General features: G+C 33.8%; 1 long non-coding RNA gene across 1 annotated transcript; it reads left to right on the top strand.

Moving 5' to 3' along the window:
- Positions 1-4,938: 4,938 nt before the first annotated feature.
- LOC130222267 (uncharacterized) lies at positions 4,939-10,259 on the top strand. The gene is made up of 3 exons (XR_008836396.1): positions 4,939-5,005; positions 7,742-7,796; positions 8,979-10,259. It is a non-coding gene; the product is annotated as an uncharacterized LOC130222267 (long non-coding RNA).
- The last annotated feature ends 10,177 nt before the right edge of the window (positions 10,260-20,436 follow it).

Here is a 20,436-nt window from a genome sequence, read left to right as displayed (position 1 = left end):
CCTCCTCCTCAGCTTGGCTGGTGAAGTTGTAACTTTCACAGTCACGGATATTATCTAGAGATGTATTAAACAATGTAATTACTGTAATAACTCACTAATTATAAAATGTAATGTGTATTTAATACAATAAAATAAATATAAAATACACACATTACATTACATTTATAATTATGTGATACTTTGAACCATCCTTTACTTAGAACTTACCTGAAGTTGTTTTTCTTTTAATTAATGGGAACACCAGCCAGTCATCCCGGGGGTCTATTTTCTTCTTAAAAGCTTTTTTTGAATCAATATTTGGCCATCTAACTGTTTTTTCGTTTACATTTATCCAATTACTGGGAAGTGTGCCTTCCATTTCTTTCCCATTTTCCACCCAAACAGCCCTGGAAAACATGGTCTGAAAAGGAAAGTATATGCATGTTAAATTATGAAGTAAGTCATATCAATAATAACCTGCAGTACAGGACAAAGAGTATATGTTTTAGCATGCCTAGTTGTTTGGAATCTATGAAAGACTTTGCTAACATTGCTAATGCTAACACCTTCTTGTACTAGTTAAGTTACAGAAACACTTGATTAAAACAAATTTAGAGCACTCTTCTGCAGTTAATTATAATGGAAATTAGACTAATTCCAACCTTTATCAAATATGCTCAGTCCCATGGCGTAGGGGTATGAGGACATAACCCCCAGATTTCTGTGGAAGGCAGACCACCTTGCGGTGGAGCTCTGTCTGGTGCAGTACTCTTCTTTTCATCCTGTCCTGTTCATTTCTAGTGCACACTATATTTAAAAGTTTGGAGCTGCATGGCTGATTAAATAATGCAGAAGTGTAGCACTGGTTAAGAACTTTACAAATGAAAGTTCCATCATCATTTTTTTCTTGAATGAAAGCAAACCTTTCATCTTTCAAGAGAAAACAGGAGTCTTTTTCTTTGAGTGACAGCAGAGGCTGTGTGGCATGTTGTGCTTTGCTCAGGTTGTTCTCGTGTTCCATTTCAGATAAACGCCTGGTGACCTGTTCTAGCGGACTTTTTCCATTCCTCACTAACTTTTTGATTTTTTGCAAGTAGTTTTCAAAAGGAAAACAGCTTATTTCATTTAGTGACCGGTTGAAGTGTCTAACATCTTCATGAAGATGTGTTAGTCCATGCACATTGTACACTGGAAAACACTTTCCATACAGGTCTCCGCTGCACTTGACAAAGTGCTTCATCAAGTCTTGAGCAAACTGAAGGTATGCATTTCGAATTTCATCATCTGGCTCCAGCATTATAGACATGGCCACAGATAGTGACAAGAAATGGCTGTATTTGTCTTGCGACAGCACATTTTTTAGTACTACGGGACCCGTGTACAATAAAAATTGCCGTAATTCGGTGGCCTTCCACCTGTCCAATTCATGTAGACCTCGGGGTTGCCGTGCAAATTCACTGGGCATCTTCCCTCTAAATGCATTAAGTTGTTCGGATATATCACCCCTTTGCCTTACAGACAACCGGCATTGTTTTGGACCTTTTGTCAAAAACTGCATGAGACGGTTAACTACACCTAGGATGACCATGTGCATGTAATCCAGAACAAAAGAGGTTATGCAAGGAATTGATGCAGAAATCAAGGGGGTGACACCGGTTTGGTGATTGCTGTACTCTGCTCTGCTGAACGCCTCATCCGTACGAAGACAGCATTCCTGTTCCTTGAACACAATTCTTCCCTCAACATGCTCACCTCTAATTATGCATCTTTCACAACTGTCATATGAGTTATGATTTTTGATGCATTTCAAAAATGCTCTTGCTGGGGCATCACAGATCACAGCATCAATGTGGACAGTGTAAGTTTGGTCTTCATAACTTATCCTGTTATCCTGGAGTTGCTTGTATTCAGTCAAAAAGTCAGACAGAAACTCTTCAAGGGGACTTGGCTTCTTTTGTCCACAATAAATAGCAACAATTAATGGGTCGAAATGGCTTATCTTTGCTAGTATTGGCCAAAACTGAATGTTGCTACTCTTAAAAAGAGGAATTCCATCAACGTTTATGCTGAGGTGTACAGCATCAGATTCTAACTGGCTTAAAAACTTTTGGATCCCCTTCTCTAATTCATAATATATACTTTCCACCACATTTATCAACAGATGTTTTTTTTTGTGGTGTATCAAGAAGTGTCCTTGCACTTGCTGACTGTCACTCTCAAAAACATTTGGAATGCCTGGCAGACTGTCCTCACTGTCTGAGTCCTGCAGAAGTTGATTCAGTTCTCTTTTTCTTTTTCGCCATGTTTTCAAATAAGCCATCTGTAAAATAAGTAGTATTTGGAACGAGGGGTCAAGGAACGGAGGACCCATTTGCAGCATTTATAAATTCTGTTGTCTGTTTGTGACATTGCATAATATATTATGCAATGTCACAAACACAACAGATCAAAATAGACAGGCAGCTCACAATTACAATCTGTTTATAATAACCAATCTGCTCTTACAGTCCAATCAGTTTTATTAATGAGATTGAACGAGGTTTGCTTCATGTGGTGAAAGAACAATTCTTAACCCAAGGAGAAATGAAATAACATTTTCATTTTCTGGTCCAATATAGATAGCTCAGCTTTAGTTTATGCGTGATTTGTCAGAATAACCAATGAATTGTCAGGAACAATGACAGGTGAGCCAAAAGACTGAGTTTCTGAATTACGTGTTAGGGAACATAACACATTACATTTTAAGTTTATTCTGCCGAAATTAAAAAAATTAAGAAAAAAAAGATTTGTTGAATTAGATTGACGAGACTCAAAGGTCTCAATTAAACAATTAATACAATTGTTTAAACCTTCCAGTGTGCATTCCAACAGAGCTTATTAAAAAAAAATGTGTTCATGTAATAATTTGTGTATTGTTATACAATTGTAATAATTCACAAACATATGCAAACACTGGCATTTTTAAGGAGACAAAATTAGAACACATTAACAAGATTAATTACATTCTTAACCAGATCTCTATGCCGCCCTTTAAGCTCACCTGTTTTTCCAAGGTCTCAGGGGTCTGTTCTTTCTACATTAAATGGTCTTAAAAATTGTAGCCTAAAGCCCTGTTCTCGTTTCATTTTGATACATTGAACAACAACAACCTAAAAAATATACCCAGCTGCAAAAACCCAGCACTAACAGTTTCAGAGCAGCGTTAATGTATTGTTTTTTGTATTTCCTCTTCTAACTTTTTGTTTTTCATACAGGAAGCAGGCATATAAATGTACAGGCTATTTCTGTTTACTCTGGTTGTAAATTTACAACCGGAGTAAACAGAAATAAACTATTATTTGTAGATTATATGTTATATTGATTAGATTATAGATTATAAGATTATATTATATATCTCAACTTTATAAAAACTAAGACAATTCAATGTCAGTGTCAATGTTTACCACAGACAAAATATGAACAACTTTTTTGTTTATTTGTTTGTTTGTTTTTTATTTTAAAGGTTGGCATTGGATCATATAATTTCGATGTTGGAAATGTCTTCAGAAATCTTTACTCTGGCTGTTCAGTAATTTCATTACATAATTCAATTGGTAAGTATCTAAAGCCAAATTAGCTAAAGCAAACTTTATTATTTTTAAGCCTTAAATTTATGTCTGAGATAAATAAAAATGTCTGCAATGTATTAAATAAGAAAAAAACATATTCAGTAGATTTTCATTGATGTACAGGCACAAAAATTAAGGTGTTGTTAAATTTATCACAAAATATACTTACAAAGCCAAAGATGATTGCCTCTCTGGTTCTAAAAAGAACACTTTAGACTAGTATTCAGCAGATGTTGAGACACAAGCAGAGGGGAACAAAAACATATTAGAAAGTTAGATATTGCAGGAGTCTAAAGATGTAATTTTTATCATTATTGATTTAAACAAATCAAAGATACAAACAACAGTTCTATGTGAAGTCTTTTTTGAGATGTATGATGTAAAAATGCAAAGAAAAGCTATTATTTTGAACTGGCTTTTTTCATTGAAAAGTAAAATGGATCAGTTTATAATGAAGCAAGAAAAAATATATTCAGCACTGATAATTGTAAGAAGCATCATTAGTAATTTTCCAATAAAAAATTGATTATAATACAACAGCAACGCATTATATCATGATTTCTGAAGGATCATGTGAAACTGAAGAATGTGGTAATGATGATGAATATACAGCTTTGAATCACAAGCATAAAACAAATTGAACTGCATTTAATTAAAAAAAGCAGTTAATTTAATTAATTAATTTACTTAAATGATTAAATAATTAAATTTTTATAGTTTTAACTTTATTTTTGCAGGCTTGGTGGGCAGAACTAAGAGGTAAGCTTTAATTATTTATTTACTTATGTTACTGAGATATAATGGTGTAATTAATGGAGTTTAAAACAAGTGGTCACGGGAGAGTAATGAAACCATGCAGGAAAAAAAAAAACATAACAATCTTTGGAGCTAACATTACTGTAAATATGGGCCATGGAGTAAGGTGTTTTTTTAGATTTTGAAATAGAAAAAAAAAGATCTTTCTACAGATTCTACAATATTCAAAGATTTGTTGGCAAGTTTAGAACAATAGGAGGAAATAGATGTGACAAAACTAATAATACTTAGGTTTGATAATAATAGTCTTAAAAGTTATTTGTACAGAATGTAGGGACATGAAACTGGAAAGTATATATATTTGTAATAAATGTACTGTTTGCTGAACTTGATGAAAATTATTAAATCAATTCGATTAATGTTTTAAGAAAATAATTAAAGAAAATTTCAATAAATTGAAATTCTTATTGATATTTTAAATACACAGGTTTATGTGATAGAATTTAGTGGGCTCAAGGGTAGTTTGTGCTCCTGTTTTTGACCCATATTCCTAATCAATAGGTGGCAGTAATACACCTATAGTAAAATAGCCTAACTGTGCGAATTACAATGCGAAGAAGAGGAGGAGGACGACGATGACCGCGAGCTTCATGGGTTTATAGGTAATACGAGTTACTTTTTCGACAAGGTGCTTTATTTCTTTTCATTCATAGCATTATTTTATCACATAGTAAATTGCATGTGATTTTCGTTGTGTGTGGGGGGCGGGGGGCGGGGATGCTGGAAACGCGATTACAGCCCGTTTTAGTATTTAAGGCTGACCATTACTTCTTGCTCTCTATCACACGCACAAACACTCCATTTAACTTATAATAGCATTTTGAAACTGGTTACTAACTAACTAACGCAGTTAACGTTAGTCCTCAGGGATGGAGTGAGTCTTATGATTATATCATGTAAAGTCTGTTTCTTGCTTATGAAACCTAACCGTATCAAACGTAATGCTTATTAAACTTAATTTAATAACTCATTTAATGTAACGTGTTACTTTTCTCAGCGCTGATGGCCCAAACCAATCAGACACATTAAATTTTTCCCGCTCCAACAGCTGATAGACCACGTCAGTTAACTTTTTCGATAATTAACCATGGTTTACTACAGTAACATAAGTACATAAATATTTAATAACATTCGGTTAATGTAATGTAAGCCATGGTCGACACAGATTAACGTTTTTTTGGTCATAAAAACACAGTTTAAACATTTGTAACGTAACATTTGGTAATGCGCCAAAAAGGTAGGGTTTTACGTTAAAAAATCCTTAAAGAGATGGCACATGCGTAAAAATAAATTAATTAATTCAAACGACGTCGAAAGGCTAACGTTAGCGTTAATAAATGATACTTACCAACAACTGACAGATGAACCTTGAGCTTAAAACCGAGCAAAACAAGTAAATATGTAAACCGACGTATAATAACAAGTGTAACAAATGAACAGGGTTGTTATGTACAATATTTTTGGTATTTACAGATTAATATTGAGTTAAATCGCAAACTATTATAAAAAAATGACGTTGAGGGTGCACTATCATCATCTGTGTACAAACAGCCGGTGGTCATGTGACGTGTCAACATGACCAACGGCTGTTTGTAAACAGATGATGATAGTGCACCCTCAACATTATATAATAGTTTGCGATTTAAATCTATTCTCTAAACACAAAAAAATGTACCTATAATAATATTTTTATTTACAGGTTTGTCCATAATTGTAAGAATATTTTTTTATTAATTTAATAAAAAAAATTACAATACATTACATTTTGTACGTTTACTACTTTTATTTATATTTATACAGTATTATAATAATTGTTTTCTCGTGTATGTTGTTTAAAGCATTAAAATAAATAATAAAAAAAGACTACAGCACATAACTTACTGGAAAACTGGTTGTCTTACAATCAATTATTGTAATATTAATTTTAAAAATAATAAATGATAAATATGTCTAGCATATTTTTATATTAATGCAACAGAGTACAGTATTTATGATTTTTGCTTTAATAATGATTGATTTTGGTGTAATGCATTAATTTTTATACATGCATATCCCAGCATGTCATCATTGATTTTAGCACTTAACAGTTTTTTTGTGTGTTGTGGAATCTGAAGTCAGTCCTTTTTTTCTTGCTTTTCATGTTTGAATTGTATATACTGCATGTTGAACTAAATGTGAAATGCTGAATACATACATCATACAGGTTTTTCCATGGTGTCCTCCACTGATGGATAATCTGTTCAACTTAAAAATAAATTGTACTATTAAAACATTACAGCAACACACCATACATATTCGTAAATAATTTCATTACAACTGTTAAAGGGACTGTTCAGACAAAAATCTAAATTTCCCATTAATTTACTCATGCACAGCTCATCAAAGATGTAGTTACCCTTTTTCTTCTGTAGAATATTAAAGAAGGGTTTTGGCTGAATCTGTGCTCAATGCTGATTCATATAAATGGCAGCCAATAGTGATTTTTGTTTTTTAGATTTAAAATACACATACAAACAAGTCTAAATCAATAGCCATTGCACCTGGTGACACCAAAGTCTTGTGAAGTAAAACTACTGGTCTGTGTAAGAAATTGAACATTATTTACTATATTATTAGCTTTAATTTAAAGTCTCCTCAAACAGTACTCATAAATGTCTGCCGTTGAGTGTGTAGCTTTTTTTAGCAAGGAGTGTGCCCTTGCAGAAACGTGACAATACTACAAATGCAATGCAGACATTCGTGAGTATTGTTTGAGGAAGCTTTTGACCAAAAGCTATTAATATTGTAAATAATGTTCAATTTCCCTAATTAATGGTAGATAAAATTTTTGGGAGAACTATCCCTTTAAATCTACAACTGTACTGTCACATCTTTGGGAAATTTGAGGAAAGACACTTACTGTACATAATATCAGTATCAGTATGCTAATGTATTTTAATATTAAGTAGAAAATCATCCAAAGCAATATTAATTATTTATTTTTGTGCAATTTAAAATGTTGTTTTATGAGATTTCTTTTTATATTTAATGTCTATTAGTAAATTGATTCAATAATACAAAGGCTTAACTTTCTGATGTCAGGAAGAATATAATTTATTATTATTAAAAAAAAAATTATTTCACATGTCTTTGGTTGTTTCTCATAGTATAGCAATTGTCCCCATTGTTTGGCAATGTTATGAAAACACCTGAGTGTATTAAGTCCCTAAATTTCATTTATGTATACATTAATTCATGAGAGGCTATGTGCTTGTTTAATTGAATATTATGTTTATTTACAGCAAATTATGTTCTGCTCACCTGACTCATGCAGAGTTCTGTTCTGTTCTTTCATCTAGATACTCCTTGGCAGCCAGTCTTTGTATGGAGTCCACCGTGATCTACTGTATAGAGGTAAAGTTGTCTCTTTTCCCACAGACTATCAGGTACTTTTTAGTATTATTTTCTGGCAACAATGTTTACGTTGTTTTTGATTATGCAATATTATGCGATATCTCATTGCCATGTACAATGTGAAATTCATATAAAAATTTTAATTCTCTTAATTTTTTCACGCACAGCCCATTCAAGATGTAGGAGCCTTTTTTTTTCTTCAAACTGTGGTACGTTTACTACTAGTGGTATGCGGACTTCCGTCTAGTGGTACGCAGAACAATTACTAAATAATAAAAGAAAAAATGTTTAAACCTTTGACGTGTACAATAACACCAATGTGACCAGCTCCGGCTGTTCTCTGAAGTGTACAAGCACACTGCTATGCTTAGAAAATTTAGTGCATCGGGTCATCAGATGCTAAAAATAATGTGTGTTTAAAGTGTGTTTTCGATATATATATATATAGTTATTTGTTTTGTAAAGCTGCGTGGCTTTAATTTTTGTTTGTTACCTCAGATTTAGGCTAATTTGTCACGAGACTTTCCATGCTTGAAGTTTGGAGCTAGAATATAATTAAAGTTAGTCTCTGTGTGCGGTTAATGCAAACTCCACTGTGTACTTATTAAGATGTGATCTTAGTCGCACCTAATCACGGTAGGCTATTGCCACTCGTATGAATGGATAAATCACGTAGCCTATGAATTGGTCAAGCAGTGTATTGATGCGTTTAATCCATACCTGTCAGCCCTCCCGTTTTTTACCAGGATTCTCCTGGATTTTACAATTTTGTCCAGCGATCATTCCATTTAAGTATTTCCCCTATTTCTAATCTTTCTATGAAAAGTGAAAGTATCAATGGGCCGATTACAAATGTGTTATAATTGCAAGAGCTGTTCAAGAGAATTATGCTTTCGCTTTACTTAGGCTTGACAACACGTTGAAATTATTATTAAAATAACCACATTATTATTTACATAAACATGTATGTTCACTTGACATGTTTATTATGTTATGGAATTTTTATGCTTTAGAAGAATCAAAAACTTACATACGGCACCTTTAATTGTTTTTTGTTTATGTTGGCGACCAATCATTACTTGTGAGTAAACAATACAGCAAGATTGTGTAGACAATCTTGTCATAACCAGAATGGTATTACAGCCCAACACTATGATAGTTTTTTGTGTTCATCTTTACTAGGGTCCAGTGACTACTAGGGGGTCTCTGCAAACTTTCAATGAGGACCATTAGACTTCTTGAGAAGGATTGGCTCAGGGAAGGATTGACTGTAACCATCTCACCCCAACCCCTGGGTGCATCAGCATTGGATATTATGGGTTAAACCTCCTGTCTATTGTTTAGGGTCACTAATGGTTAAAGAAGTGGACTTGTGTTCAGATGGATGAAGATTCAGTCTCAGTACTAGCAGGGATTGTACATGTTGGGATTGAATAACCAGCACTCTCAACACACTCTATACCAGTGGTGGGCAAACTTTTTAGACCTGAGGACCACATTAAGTTTTGCAAACTAAGTGAAGGGCCACTTGTCAAATTCTTCAAAAAATAACTTTATTTATAGTGGCAGTATGCATGAAACCTGTAATATCAGACAGCAACATGTCACATTAACACAAAACAGACTTTTTTATATTATTAAGTCAAATTTACAAGTCAAATTAATTTGCACTGCTATTTATATTTACTTATCAATTATCATAAAACAATAAAATAATCCCTTATAAAGTATAATAATAATAATGTAATAATTTTTACTGTGGAAAATAGAAAAGATATTGTCTGATAGAAAACAAATCTCATATTAACACATTATAAATAATTCTTAAAGTTTACTATTCAGTCAAGTTTACAATAATCTAATTTGCACTGCTTTTAGAATATATCAATCATAATAAAACTTGATAAAACCATAAAACTTTGATAAAATAACTTTAAAGTGGATGTGTGCATGGAAAATATATTCTATGACAAAAACTCATTTAACCAGCAATTATTATATAATTTGAGTCAAATTTACAACAATCTGATTTGAGCTTGTGTTAATATGCTCATATCAATCATAAAACTATGAGATAAAACGAAAGAAGAATCTTAGTCTTTTTTTATTCTAAGTCAAGTTATTATGAGTGTGTTAATGTGAACAATGAGCCTGGTCCCCTCTCTTCGCAAGGGTGTCAAAGTCTGGAGTCGGCTACGATTAAAAACGTGAGGCGCAGCCGGTGGTTAAAACGCGAGGTGTGTAGAGCACATAAGCAGCGCGCAAAACCGTCGCAGCCGATAGTAAACCGTTCAAAATAGGCACCTCTTAACGCATAAATCGCTTTCCGTGTGATCATCCTTTTAGATTGTAGTCTTTAAAAACAGCAATACTTTCTTGGCATATTAGACCTACTGCTTTCTGTCCGATATTGGTGAAGTATTTTGTTGTTCATTTTTCCTTAAACACACAACATACAGAGTCAATTTTTCTTATTTTGCCTGACTCATTTTCAGTCATTGACGGATAAGTGCATTTTAATATCCGAGAGTGTGTTCCAGAATTAGACTAACTTTACCGCTTGCAATACTGCCATCACATGGCATCACTTCACCAAACTGTTGTTCGGTTAGGCTCGGACTCACTAAGGTTGTAGTGTGACTGCAAATTGCGAAATTTAAAACGTGACATAATTTTTAAGGGATGTCAGTTTCATGTGGATTAATTAATCATTGTTACTTTTCAATGAATGTGAACTGTCATAGTTTATTAAAGACGCAAACCCCTCACTGCATGTCAGCTGCACCTTCAGCAACCTCCTAATAGCAACCTCCCAACCTCCTGTGAGCAACAGTGCTTCTCTTCCTAACTAAACAGTACCATCATCGATGACATAAGCATGTTCTGGCTTGGAAAGTAAAATTGCAATGTGAGTGCGAGCTGAGGGGAGGGGGGAGAAGCGCGTCCTGGCACGATTTTAGTGAAGCGTGCCTAGTGTGAGTACACCCTAAGTTTACTCGACACACCATTGAATTGAATTAAAATATACTTTTAATACACTACCTATTTCGAAAAATATATTTGATAACACTTTTTATAGAATGCTAACCATCTTTATTGCACTTTTAAATATACTATCTTTACAAATAAAATACACTTATAAATTATTTAAAATATTTACAAGTTTGCCTTTACATGTCCACTTAGAGCACTTTTATAATATACTTGTAGTTCATAGTAGTTAAGCTCAAGATCAAGTGTACTCAACTGTGCTGTTTTTTTTTTAAACTAAAATATGCTACAAAATTATTTTTTTAGCATTTTAGTACAATTCAAAGTCTTCTATGCACTTTTAAACTTTTAAAAAATTTTACCGGTACAAAAATACACTTGTTATTCATTCACAGTATAAAATTAACATACAAACAAAAATATGCTAGAACTTTTTTTTTTAATCTCACCTTATTTTGGACACACATGGTCCAAAAACAAACGAACTATGAAGACACAAAAGTTAAAACATAGAATTTCACAAATTAAGTCACATACTTGCATACAGATTATGACACCAATAGTTCCACAGGCTAAAGTAAAATCAGATTTTTTCTAGAGTAAATTTAAGACAGAATTTAATTTTAATTTGTTAGTAATTTTTTGTTATTGTCCGACTCTGTAAACAGTATAATCTACATACACCTGTTCATAATCCACAAGCTGCTCCTCTGTTCTCATGGGCTCCACAAAGTCATGATCAGTGTTGGGCATCTCTGTGACAAGGAGATTGAGAAACAAGTCAGATAAATTGAATTTACACACCTATCATATGCATGGAGGACAAAACCTGTAAAAACCATAACTAAGTAAATAAATCCATTTTAAAATAGATAAAATATGAAAATGAATGTTTTTTCTTCGTTCAAACATTTATTCATTTTTGAACATTAGTTCCGTATTTACTTTTTCTTTAGCTCAGCATGATAACAAGAGGGGTGGCTATCAGTCATCAAAAGGCAGTCTTTATGCCATCATTGGCTTATCTTTTTTTTTTCTGGCTTCTGATGATTGACAGAAACATGCTGACATTCAAATAAATTATTAGACAACAGGCTAATATCAACAGTAATGTTTGTACATAAATGCAATTTGGTTACCTGGAAGGTCAGTCCTAGGTCGTTTCTGATTTCAAAATCCTCGCTTTCTGAAGTTCTGTCTTCCAAGGAGAATTTGTTATTGGATGTATTCTCTTTATTTTGATGATTAGACCGTGATAGCTGACCCCTCACAGCGCTGCGTTTTTGACTCAAAATTGCCTCAGTGCATCACAGAATTGGGCAGGGCTTTTTCTGCATACTTTGCTTCAGTTTATTGTGAAAAGTGCCATTCAAGCACACTTGAACTCAACTGCACAATTACAAAAATAAAAGAAATCTACTATTCTATTACAATGTATTCTTTAAAAGTAATTAAATACATATGACATTACCAGTTTATGAGGCAATGATTACATTTTTATCAAATCCAAGAAATAAAATAAATAGCCAACTTTGCAAAAAAGAATTAACAACATCAACACTAGACTACTACTTACCAAAAAGTGAATTAAAATACATATATAAATATTTTTGTAGTTGATTTTGTAGTTAATTTGCAGAGTATTATTTTAATACTACTGTAAGTGTCACATTGGGGAAATGCAGTTAAATATATTTTATTTTTATTTATTTATTTATTTATTTTATACCTGCTCCGGGTGTGTGGTCAGTATGTTCACTGCTGTGTGTGCACTTGGACGGGTTAAATGCAGAGAACAAATGATGTTTTGGTATGGGTCACCATACTTGGCCACATGTCAGGTCATTTCACATTTAAAAATGTAATTAGATCAAATGCCTTATTTTATTTTATGTATTATGATGGCAGGTTACAACTTACAACACCATTTCCAGTAAGTATTTAATGTGAAGTCATTTTAGAACTTGACTAACTATTATGATGCCAACTAAACAACATCCAACATCAAAGCTGGCAACATCCTTACTGCAAAAGTCTTAAAACAATTGATGATGAGTGCAGTTGAGGTGTAACCATGTCAAAATTCTATCAACAACAGCATTTAGAGTAAATAGGATTATTTTATTGAATCTCTTTAATTTGAGCATAGAAAAGCCATCAAATAACCAAGCATATAAATTGAGCTTTTGCCTGTCTGATGCTTCAACAGTTATATGTGGACTTGAGACTGTGCTCTTATCTTGAGAGGAGCATCAGAGAATGGAGCACCATAATCCTAACTAAAATAGCAATTTTGCTATAATCTTTTAGATTTTAATATTCTATTTTGAAATTATGAAAACATAAATTGTAAAAGTTATATATGTAATTACTATAATTGTTACATATAAAACAAATTTGAATAGCAATTTATTATATTCAAATGAATAAATGCAATACGTTCACAGTGTGCAATTGTTTTGTTTAAAATAGTGGTCAAACAAATTTATTCTCTATATTTTCTAGAAGCTTCATTAAAATAAGTCATGTACATGTGTCTGATTTCTTTGGCTGTGCAATCTGTACAATAAAAACACCAATACCTTGACAGCATTGTGTGCAAGTTGCTAAATGTTTTGTTGCAATAATTGTTTTGCTACAACACTTTATTTTTAATGAGACTAATATTGTGAATAATGCTTAAAAATGTGATTATTTATTCAGTGAATCGTTTTCTTTTGCAACAACATATAAAGTTGGTTATATATGTGTAGAGTTAGTAATAAAGTGCATTAAGTTGTACCATTTGTATAGTGTAATGTTTTTATTTTACTCAATTCGATTACATTTATCAGGTATTTATTTATTCATTTATTTATTTGTAATTTAAGCAATTGTCACTTTCGCCACGTTTATTGGAGATTTAATTTGTTTTAAAATATAAAAATAGTTAGGTGTGTAGTACACTTCAATCAGTGACTTGGAGTATATATATATATATATAAATTTCTTTCCTCAACAAAATGTATTCTGCGCTAGACCTTGTGCTGACTTAAATAAGGGAATCGGACTTTCACTCAAATACAATAATGCATTTATTTATTTATTTTTTTTTTAATCAACCGTATGCGTCCAAAACAGGTCAGATTTGAACGTTGAATTCATGTCCAAAAGTGGTCGTAGTCCGACGTCAATATGTCGACCAGATTTGCACGTCGAACCGACGTGCAGATGTGGTCTCGGACGGACCGACGCAAAATATACGTGATCTGCACGTCCGCACAACGTCTAGTGTTTGGTGGGTTAACAAGACCAGAGTGGCAGAAACCTGACAAAAAAGCACTGCAGTGTTCTCTGTTTGTCTGAGGTAATTACTCTACCGAAATGTGTATAATCCTTACAAAGTATGAAGCTGATCGGTCAGTTCGTGCACCTTGGAAATGCGAGCCTGCCCATAAGAAGAAAAACCTGCATGATTCATATACAGCAACCATGTCTCTTCCCTATATAAACCACTCAGCATTTCCTCATGTGTTTCATGCAAGTGCAATACATGTTCTATAAAAAATCAGACCGATTATGGCCACTTTCATACTAGAAAGCACACACAAATTTTGTAGAGGAATTTTGGGCCATATATAAATATCATATAAAGTCTCATATGAGTTTTACATGACAACAGTGTGTTAACATGGCATTGGTCAATATTAAAAGGTGCAGTAGGTGATCTGCCACAATGCTAACCTGTTAGCATAAATCTCAGGGAAAACAGTCCCTCCCCTGCCATCCAAAGCCACGCCTCCTGAGAACACGAGCACACGCACCTTAAAGATGACAGCAGAACCCTCTCCCATGTGTTGACCTAAAGTGACTAGTGCTTGGCCGGGAGCGCGCAGGAATTACACTTATTACTAAGCCATACTTACATGCTATTTCAGAGCGAATATTCAGAGAAGCATGGTAAACAATATAGGGAGCGCATCATTGTTCAAAAATGAAACAATGTGAATATAAAACCAACTTCAGCTCAGTAAAGCAGGCTAGGTGGAATAGAGCTGTTTACTGATGTTTTGTTGTTAAACTAAATATAAATCTACATTATTAATGCTGTAAAAGGACCTTATGAAATTGAAAATAGTCACATCAATCTTTCACCAGAAGATTTAAGTGGCTGAACAACATTTCTGTGCAAATAACCCATTTGTAACAACAAGCTTTGCGTGACTAAAATATTTTCAAAACAGAACATTACCTGTCTAATAGAAATACTTCAGCCATGGTGTCATCCATTCTCCAATGTGCAAAAGTACCTCCAATATTGATTCAGGATTTGAAAAAGTTTTGATTCAGCATTTGATTTTACCACTCTTATCTCTCTTGTGTGCACGCACTGCTATTATATCCATGTGGATAATGAACATTGCATAAAGAATAAGATGACACACAGGCTGGCTTGACTGCTCTCTGTTTACTTCGCTGTTTTAGATAATCACAACTGGGGATTTCCGGTAAACATCTCAATGCATTCTGGGTGCTGTACTGAAATAACAATGCCACGAAATATACAACAGCTGCGTTCACACGCTAATGGCGGATCTGCATGAATGTGTGCGCAGTTGTACAAATCTACATTTGCTGGCAGACAGTTTGGACTACTTATCAGAATTATCGGCTTGACAATATTGGATTGGATTAACATTTTTTAAGTTTTATGCCGTACCCAGAATATAACAATACATATAAATACGCTTATATCATTTACTTTAATCACTACTTGGCCTGTTAAGAGACTTTTAACCAACACAACAAAACATGTTTCTGAAGACAATCACCTACTGCACCTTTAATATCTGGAGACTGGAATAGAAGTGAAGTAGGCTACAAAGGCTTGTTTTCAAAATAAGTTCAGAATGTGAGTAGTTTCAGTTTAATAGCTGACACCGGTCAACACACGCAACACAACAATATTAGTTTAATTTATATAAAGAGCACTAAAACCTGTTCAAATTAGGCTGTGTTGTATAAAATCAATTGCCTTTAGAACTAGAATGTCATTAGAAAATGTTTTATAGTGAAGCAAATTGAAGAGGACTTTTGAAAGTGATTTATGAAAATTTTTAAAAACAAAGTTTGTACACCTCCCTTTACATTCACTGATGCTGAATTATTTGCTCTCCATAGACATGACTGTTATACTCTACAAGCTGTATCTTCTGTATGTCCTAACCTCATAACCCTCACAGACAACTAAAGATCAGTTTGTTTTTAAGTGAAGTTTCACAAACTAAAGCTGCGGTCACACTTGTCTTTGTGTGTGCGAAATTCTGTCGTACGGCGCTGCGAAAAGGGGCGGGATTAAACAAGATGATTAGACATTAAAAAAGTGAGTGATTGGTCAATGTTTTAAATTTCTGTCCAGAAATTTCTGTTTTGATCCTCGATTGGTCTCACGCAGTCAAGTGATGCGATTTCGCAGGTCAGAGTTCACCAAGCTTGAACTTTGCACCGCAGCTACATGCGAAACTTGATGCATGACATTGCGTTTCAGGTCTGATGCATTCGCGTGCGTATGATTGGAAGTCTATGGGAGAAAAAGCCTAGTGTGACCGCAGCTTTGGAGAGGAGCACATGATAGGATTGATCACAGCTGGTCTCTCATCCGTAATCATTAGTAAGCCAATCAGATTATTCCAAACACCCCATGAATAGCCCGTCTAGCATTACTCCCTCATCTTTGTTTTTTGAAGAAGCCCCCATCCACTGCTTTTCCTCAGGTAGAAAAGAAAAGAGCTCTCTAGAACTACCTGATGTTGTATCAGGGTTCTCTCCCGGGACAGCATGCCAAACCTGCTATTATTATCATCAAGCAATATCTGAATGTGAACTCCTGAAACCCATTAAGTGTAAAAGCCCAAAGGCCAGTGATGCTCCACATACTTGAGTTTGTCCAGTGTGTAGTTTGGTTCTTGCAGTTGTTCAGAGAGCAGCTTGACTCCTGAATCGCCTGGATGATTGTAGCTCAGATCCAGCTCTCTCAGGTGTGAGGGGTTTGAAGTCAGAGCTGAAGACAGAAAACCACAGCCTTCCTCTGTCACCATACAGCCAGACAATCTACAAACACAGCAAGAGTCCACATCACACATTCTGACAATCACACATCTCTTTGTGTTGTGAAGATGCTGACTGCTGTTTCTGCTCATGTGAACAGCAGTGATGAAAATACACATCCTGATTAGCTCTCCTTATTGATCAAGCCCTGAGATCAACAAACACACTCAAACACTCAACAAGGACTCAAAATCATCTTTATAACTGTACAGAGCAAAGACATTGTTCATAATACATCACATCAAGCTGTAAAGTCTGCTGTGAGGAATAAGACATTTGACCTCAGAAGGAATTCTTAAAGTAATGTTTTAGGTGCTACTATTAACTGATCCTCCACATAGCTTGATTGTTTTTGTCATGCAAGGGACATTCTACAATACTAATTTAGGATTATTTGTAATGAAAAAAGGGATGAGCAAAGTAACACTGTAGAATCAAATTAGGGTATTAAAGGCTGACAAACAAATAAATCACACTATTGTTTTCCAGATTAACTCGAGTAAATGTTTTCCCATTCTTAAAGTCATTACTTATTTAAGAATCCACTCAATAAATGAACGATAATATATCAATAATAAATTAAAAGATCTTTTTCAACCGATCACAAAAAGATGTGGACATTTATAAAGTTAAAGTCACACTTCAGCAGAGTTTGAAGAGAATGGCATACCTATACATCCAGCTGTACAGTGTTCATCTAAGTGTTAGAGATAACACACACCTTTTAGATTGTTGATGTGTGCTAAAATCATCAATTAAATTAAGTGATCATCATCTTTACACTCTTTTGAGCTTTTACTTCTGGAATAGTTTTTGCATAGTAATAATGTATTCAGTAATGCTTTTAAATATATATTTTATAGATAAACAGACATTTGTATAGCTATGATTAAAATCACAACCCTGCAAATGTTTTGTTTCTTCTTCTGCCAATCCACTGAATTTGTTAACCCAATATGTAACTGTATCTGTTGAGTGCAATATAATTTACCTCAGTGTCTCCAGTTTACTGTTTCTCTTCAGTCCATTAGAGAGAAGCTTCACTCCTGAATCCTGCAGGTCATTGTTACTCAGGTCCAGCTCTCTCAGGACACAGTTTGAGGATTGTAGAGCTGAAGACAAACTCCCACAGGATTGAACAGTGAGATTACACATGGCCAGTCTGAGAAAAAAGAACACAGATTGCATTAACAGTGTGATTTTAGTAATTCATCTGATGTAAAAACAAACTATAAGGTTAATACTATGACAAAACTATTGGAATGTGTCAATTAGAATAATTAACAATTGTTATTTAATAAAACTGAACATTAAATGCTCTCTAATATTCTTGAATATTTTAAAATCTAAGAAAACTGCAAAAAATCAGTTTAGACAAGAGGGCCATGAGACTTTATATATTCAAGAACCTGCAAAATGCAAATTATCAGAGCATGTCAAACCTGCTTCAGGGTCCAGAAACCTCCTCAGACCTCATCCACATTGTTTCTGTTGTTTCTGTTTTTTGTTGACAGAATTACCAAAACATCTGACAAAATCCAGAATATATCTTTCCAATAAACCAATTCAAAGATAAACTATAAATATGATCATAGAAAAAATATCAAATATAAAGATTTTAGAGGTAATTAATTAAAATAATCATTAAAATACACAGATTTCCTGAACTGCATAAGAAAAAGAGCAACTCATTAAAAAATGCAGTATTTTGCAGTTTATCCACTAATGCTCTTAAGTATATCTGGACATTTCCATCTAAATCAAAACACTTGTTGATGTTGTTGAGTGTAAAATCATTTACCTCAGTGTGTCCAGTTTACAGTGTTGACTCTTCAGTCCATCAGAGAGAAGCTTCACTCCTGAATCCTGCAGGTCATTGTTACTCAGCTCCAGCTCTCTCAGGACACAGTTTGAGGATTGTAGAGCTGAAGACAAACTCTCACAGGACTCAACAGTGAGATTACAGCGCTGTAGCCTGTGTAGAGGACAAAAAGCAACAAAATCAGCAATAAGAAATGTTCTGTTGAGTGTTCATGAGTCCAGTCTACAGTGATAAAAGGAACACTGAAAATAAATGATATGTATATACTGCTCAAAAAAAAAAAAAAAAAAAAAAAAAAATAGAACACTAAAATAACACATCCTAGATCTGAATAAATGAAATATTCTTATTAAATACATTGTTCTTTACACAACAAAATCACATAGACATTATCACTGCAAATCAAACGTATTAACCCATGGAGGGCTAGATTTAGACTCGCACTCAAAACTGTAGTGAATTGCAGGAATTGCTGACACACTCCAGCCACATGGGCATTTTCAAAAAACGCCTATTTATTTCCTTTAAAATTATTTTCTTTTTATTTATTTATTTAAACTACATTACATTAAATGAAACCTGTATTTGCCCATTTATATGACTTTAATGAATTATTGAACAGATTATTAATAACTAATCAAAAGAGCATTTTACTGAGCTCAGTGTAAAGTTTAGTGTTTAGGCCTACAGTAAATGTAATATTAGGGGCATGTCTGCGGCGAGACGGCAATACTGTGTCTAAAATTCAACTATTTCTCTCATCAGAAAACAAACACAATCATCCAAGAGCAACACTGTTAAATTTGAGCAAATACAATGTACAAATGTCCTGTTTAGCTGGAGAAGCACAGTGATTTTCACTGATTTTAATTATTTTCCAAGATAAAAAGTACAGATGTTGTTTGTGTGAGTAAAAAGTCAAGAAAAGTTTGTTAAATATGTTTAGAAATGAGGAAATAAAAGAGCAAATAAGTAAACAGAACACTGCCGCATCCCCATGCAATAATATTGTGTATCAGCGATCTCACGGGAGGGGGGGGGGTTGCTTGGGCGATATGGTATATCGATATATCAAACGTAAAAATTCTGTCAGGACAAACTAATCAAAATATTTTAGAATATGATACATGGGTGGCTGGTGATGTCATTATCTTTAATTCAATATTCAATATTTTAATAATAGAAGCAGCACTATGAAACTTTTATATAAATGTGGAGCAACTGGGGTGAGAGACCTCTTAATGATCTAATATTATTTTTAGGCCTACAAATAATTTTTTTTGCAGCACAAACGAACACAAATTGTAAGTAAAGGAAAATAACATATTTGTGCACGAATACTAAATATCTGATGTTCATTTCCACTGCACAAAGCAGCACAAATCTAACTAAATATTTTGGTTACATCTAAACAACGAAAACAGATAAAGTGTTTATGTAACTGCACAAACCAGCACAAATGAATATGACACCTGGTTTGTGCAATTTAGAGGACATAATGGGGCGCAGAGTGACGTCGCGGCTCCCGAAGTGTTTTGATTAGGCAATATCTAAACCATTAAAATAGATACAGTGTTAATTTTATGAAACAAACTAGCACAAACGAATGACACCAGTTTTGTGCGATTTAGACAACCTGGGGTGGAGAGTGACGTCACGGCTCCCGAAATATTTTGATAAGTCAATATCTAAACAATAAACATAGATACAGTGTTTATTTTACCGGCACAAACCAACACA

Source organism: Danio aesculapii, chromosome 4, assembly GCF_903798145.1.
Source record: "Danio aesculapii chromosome 4, fDanAes4.1, whole genome shotgun sequence".
NCBI classification, from domain to species: domain Eukaryota; kingdom Metazoa; phylum Chordata; class Actinopteri; order Cypriniformes; family Danionidae; genus Danio; species Danio aesculapii.
The sequence above is the reverse complement of the archived record's forward strand: the minus strand, read 5'-3'. Positions and strand labels throughout refer to the sequence as shown.